The 5,772-nt window shown below is 47.4% G+C and overlaps 1 protein-coding gene across 1 annotated transcript in view; it reads left to right on the top strand.

The window, feature by feature from the left end:
• SNRPA1 (small nuclear ribonucleoprotein polypeptide A') overlaps positions 1-5,772 on the top strand; it is an 840,838-nt gene that overhangs the window by 32,215 nt on the left and 802,851 nt on the right. The window lies entirely within an intron of this gene.

The raw sequence follows: 5,772 nt of genomic DNA, 5'->3' as shown, positions 1-5,772 counted from the left end.
GCGTGTGGTGTCTGTGTGGGTGTGGGCGCGTGTGTGTGTGCGGTGTCTGTGTGCGTGTGTCTGTGCGTATGTGTGTGTGTATGTGTGCGTGTGTGTCTATGCGTATGTATCTGTGCATATCTGTGTCTGTGTGTATGTGTATGTGTGTGCGTGTGTCTGTGTGTATCTATGTGTGTGTGTGTGTATGTGTGAGCGTGTGTGTTTGTGCGTGTGTCTGTGTGCGTATGTGTCTGTGCGTATGTGTGTGTGTCTGTGCGTATGTGTGTCTGTGTGCGCGTGTGTCTGTGCGTATGTGTGTGTGCGTGTGTCTGTGTGTGTCTGTGTGTGTATGTATGTGTGTGCGTGTGTCTGTGTGCGTGTGCGTATGTCTGTGCGTATGTGTGTCTGTGTGTCTGTGCGTATGTGTGTCTGTGTGTGTATGTGTGTGTGTATGTGTCTGTGTGTGTATGTGTATGCGTATGTGTGTGTGTGTCTGTGCTTATGTGTGTCTGTGCGTATGTGTGTGTGTCTGTGTGCGTGTGTGTCTGTGTGCGTGTGTGTCTGTGTGGGTATGTGTGTGTGTCTGTGTGGGTGTGGTCTGTGTGGGGTGTGTGTCTGTGTGGGTATGTGTGTGTGTGTCTGTGTGGGTATGTGTGTGTGTGTCTGTGTGGGTATGTGTGTGTGTCTGTGTGGGTATGTGTGTGCGTGTCTGTCGCTGCGTATGCGCGTGTCTGTGGGTAAGGTGCTTGCTAAAAGCACTTGCCCCAACAGGCTGTTCAAGGCTATACGTGGGGATAGTTGTATTTGTGTGTTTGTCACTGTGTGTGTCACTGTGTGTGTCTGTTACTCCGTGTGTGTGTCACTGTGTGTGTCACTGCGTGTGTCTGTGTGTCTGTGTGTCACTGCGTGTGTCTGTGTGTGTCACTGTGTGTCTATGTGTGTCACTGTGTGTCTGTGTCACTGCGTGTGTGTGTCACTGTATGTGTGTCACCTGCGTGTGTCACTGCGTGTGTGTCACTGCGTGTCTGTGTGTGTCACTGTGTGTCACTGCGTGTGTGTGTCAATATGTGTGTCACTGCGTGTCTGTGTGTGTCACTGTGTCTGTGTGTGTCACTGTGTGTGTCACTGCGTGTGTGTGTGTCACTGTGTGTCTGTGTGTCACTGTATGTCTGTGTTTGTTACTGTGTGTCTGTGTGTCACTGCGTGTGTCTGTGTGTGTCACTGTGTGTCTGTGTGTGTCACTGTGTGTCTGTGTCACTGCGTGTGTGTCACTGTGTGTGTGTCACTGCGTGTGTCACTGCGTGTGTGTGTGTGTCACTGCGTGTCTGTGTGTGTCACTGTGTGTCTGTGTGTCACTGCGTGTGTGTCACTGTGTGTGTCACTGCGTGTGTCTGTGTATGTCACTGTGTGTGTGTGTGTCACTGCGTGTGTGTGCGTCACTGCGTGTGTGTGTGTCACTGTGTGTCTGTGTGTGTCACTGTGTGTGTGTGTCACTGTGTCTGTGCGTCACTGCGTGTATCACTGCGTGTCTGTGTGTGCCACTGCATGTCTGTGTGTGTCACTGCGTGTGTCTGTGTGTATCACTGCGTGTGTCTGTATGTATCACTGCGTGTGTGTGTGACTGTGTCTGTATGTGTCACTGCGTGTGTGTGTGTGTCACTGCGTGTGTCTGTGTATCACTTTGTGTGTCTGTGTGTGTCACTGCGTGTGTCTGTGTGTGTCACTGCGTGTGTGTCACTGTGTGTGTCACTGCGTGTGTCTGTGTATGTCACTGCGTGTGTGTCACTGCGTGTGTCTGTGTGTGTCACTGTGTGTGTGTGTCTCTCGGCTCTTTGGCTGCATCGCCCGCCCCTCTCCTATCACTGCAACGCCGCCTTAATTAATGACTATTCATTCTTTAGCACGCGTTAAGTATTCACATGCATTTCAAGTGCTCACCCTCTCACCCACACAGCTCGTGGTTTTATAACACGGGCGGTGGAGCGGTGGCGCAGTGGTTAGCGCATTACGCTTAAGGGCCCGTCCATAAATGACGTCAAGCGATTTTGGACGATTTTTGACCCCCCCCCGTCACACGGCGTCACAAACAGTCAGACCCCCCCCCGCCTCAATATGACGTCACAAAGCTCTGCCCCCCCCCCCCCAAATAAAACATGCTTCAAATCGCTTTAAACTATTGTCATTTTTCTTCTTCTTGGTTCTTTCGGTAAAGTCACGTAGAAGGGAAGTAATTGTAGTATGTATTTAATGTGGCGCTGCACTCTGATGTTGTAGGAGAAAACATTTATTAAAAAGTCTATTTAATTAGGTAGAACGTGTTGTCTATATTTATTTAAAGTTGCGCATTTTGATGTGACGTCACATTTCTCACCCCCCCCCTCCTCGTCACACATCGTCACAAATGTCTGACCCCCCCCCCCAGGTGCGTGACGTCATTTATGGACGGCCCCAAAGTAGCAAACGGGGCGGCGGCCTAAGTGCGACAGCCAGCCATGGCAAACATCAGCGGCGAGCGATTCCTGAGCACCCAAACCTGCAAATGACCAGCGTGGTGAAGTATGGTCAGACGACCCCCCCCCCTCTCGACCGAAACGGCATGGGGAGGCCCTCCATCCAGCAGTGGATCGAGAAAGGAGCTGTACCTATTTCGATTTAAAGCTTTCGTGACTGCAGGGATTCATCTTCTTGGTTCTTCACCTGAGGACGGCTGCTTGCGTTGTGGCCGAAACGTCGTGATAATTATTTTATTGTTTTATTTTTATTATTTTATTATTTACCTTCTACGTGACTTTACCGAAAGAACCAAAAAGATGAGCTGTACGTAATTAAACAACGACGTCTTTAAATCTGTTGAGATACGAGACATATTCTCCCGTGTAGCCTTAACAGACTGCAGGGGCAAGTGCTGTTAGCGAGCACCTATGAAGGCCGGCACGGCACACGAGGGGGTGGGTGGCCAACACCACGCCCGGCCGCCTTTGTCTCCCCAGTGGCGATGTTTACTACACACCGCACCGGGTACTCATTTGAGGCTGAGTCGACCTAGGGGAAGGCCCCAGGACCGGTTCAGATAATCGTCACCGGTGATGGCCGAGAGCGGGAATCGAACCTGGGTCGCCGGGTTCGTAGCGTAGCGTAGCGCTAATCACTACACCACCGCTCCCCTACACACACGCGGGCGATTGAAACATTGTAAATAAACCACATGCACTTCTCTCCCAGTCTAACAGTCTGCATCGTGTTATGTAATCACACGTAATCGTTGAACATTACGGTCCCTCTGCCCTATCCGCATATTACATCGCAAAGTATTATTCAATTGAGGTTACGCGCGCATAGCAATTATCGGCCCCCGACTGCAATTAGCTTCATTTTGGTTTTACCGAGGCACGAATAAAAACAACATTTGGGGCAAAATCAAATGTTTCAATGTTCGATGTGTGGAGCTGCTGGCACCGCAGACACCGGCGAGGGTTTTTATTTTATTTTTAAATCCTTTATTAAATCCTTTATATTAAGTTCACTTGCGTGCTTGCTTGCTCGCTTACGACCGTGCAAATCTTTCGGTCGTTTTTTAAGCCACTTCCCGTGATCCAATCGAGCTGACATTTTCCACACAGACTCGTTGTGCGTGACAATTAATGTTCGTGAAATTTTTTCCCCAAAATTTTACACTTTTTAGGACAAAAATATTATATTTAATTACCAATTGCTTAATGGTGGCATGCAATCATCTGACCCATAGGTGGCAGCCATCTCAAGCCAGAGGACGAAAGGACTCTAGCCGCCACGCATATAAAGGATTTATAGTGAAAAACTTTGTTTTTACGGGTTATACTTGTTTGTTCTTTGCAGCAGCAAAAAAAATGGAAGAGAACCCCAACCCCGGAGCAGAAGCGACCCACAAACACAACCCAACCGAGTAAACAGATTTCAGACAAGGTACACACAGCCAGCCAACGTAGTCACCTGCAGTCTGCGAGGCGGATAGGTCAATCGCACACACACAGACGCCATACACAAGAATTTTCGAGGTTCGGAGAGTAGTTTAAGGACGATAAGGATTTGGGGTGGGGGGTGGCATTTGTTTAAATGATAAACATACTGGGAGGACTAATGCTGCAAAGGTCACTCTTGCAAATGAGACTCAATGGTTTATTTTGGGCGAGATCGCTTACATTCTAAATGCGTTGTTAAACCGGCCTCCACCACCCGACACAGACAATTGTTAAGGTGTTCTTTGGTAAAGTCACGTAGATAGATTCAAAGAAAACAACAAAAATAACAAGTTATTTTCTTTTCACCTATCTACGTGACTTTAGCGAAAGATCTTCTTGGTTCTTTCGGTAAAGTCACGTAGAAGGGAAATAATAAAGTAATAAAAATAAAACATAAGAAAATTATACTATATAAATTTATTATATTATTTTTTTTTTTTATATTACTTCCCTTCTACGTGACTTTACCGAAAGAACCAAGAAGATGAATCCCTGCAGTCACGAAAGCTTTAAATCGAAATTTTAGCAAAAGACCTAAAGAATATGAATTCCTGCAGTCACGAAAGCTTTAAGTCAACATTGTTAAGGTGGTTTGTCGCGTAAACTAAACGTGCCAATTCGTGACGAGCTCAGCACACACCGGTTGTGTTGGGAGAGTAAAAGGTACACGAGTTGTCACTTGGTGAAACCAAATCAACTCGACACTGGAAGCTCCCCCTCCCCACACACACGCCCGTGTCGGTCATGGGGGGGGGGGGGTTGTTTGACCATACTTCACCACGCTGGTCAGTGCGAGTTGGTGAAACAATTTAAAACAAAAATTACGAGCCTAAAAGCCGGTTCAGATTAATGAATTGCCCACTGAAATTAGCCGTGGCTGGGAGGAATCGAACTCGGATGGACGGGGTGCGTTGGTCCAGTGTGCGAACCTCTACGCCACGGCTGACAGTAGTGTAATGCTTAACACGTAGGCTTTCGCGACCAATATTATTCATAATCAACGTTTTTGAGTTTAGATCGCGTTATTTATAAATGTGTCGTAACCCTCCACCACCCGACACGGCCAATCAGTAAAAAAGTGTCACGTTGACAAAAGACAAATAGTTCACTGCTTTAGCCCACCGGTGTGTTGAAGCGTGAAACCACAACATTTACAATTTGAGTACTCATTTGAGTACTCAATTTGAGTACTTGGCCGTGTCGGGTGGTGGAGGGTTATGACACATTTATAAATAATGCGATCTAAACCCAAAAACGTTGATTATGAGTGTAATGCTTGTTACAAGATCTCGCCCAAAAATAAACTATTGTTAAAAGCATTCCCCTTGTTTAACAATGCTGACCCCCATCACCCCCTGTGTGTGTGGGGGGTAGAAAATTCGTGGTTGACCAACCGATTTGACATCGTCGCATTTGACAAAGAGGCGAAATCAATCCATGCCTCTTGATTTTGTCAAATCTGTCTCTCATTTCCGGGGGGGGCTCAACCGGGACACATTGAATCGCCACATCTGGATCAGCCTTTGCTCACACTGGATCATCTTAAGGAGAGTTGCATAACTCCAGCGCCTCCCTCTCCCTGCATATCACCCTTAACAGATAAACAAACCCCTAATTGGAAAGCGTGAACGATGTGAAATGAAGACGGGGAGGGGGGGGGTGAAGGATAATAAACAAAATGCTCGTCATGTCACTTCTGGTTGGTTTCCAAACATGACAGCATGGGTCTGTTGGCTGGTTTCAAACCAGACACAACACGCGGCGCGTTATTTAGTAACAATACGAAGCGAAAAAC

Source organism: Lethenteron reissneri, chromosome 1 (genome assembly GCF_015708825.2).
Source record: "Lethenteron reissneri isolate LAM-NWPU_2019-01 chromosome 1, ASM1570882v1, whole genome shotgun sequence".
In the NCBI taxonomy this organism is placed as follows: Eukaryota; Metazoa; Chordata; class Hyperoartia; order Petromyzontiformes; family Petromyzontidae; genus Lethenteron; species Lethenteron reissneri.
This window is presented reverse-complemented; position numbering and strand designations above follow the sequence as displayed.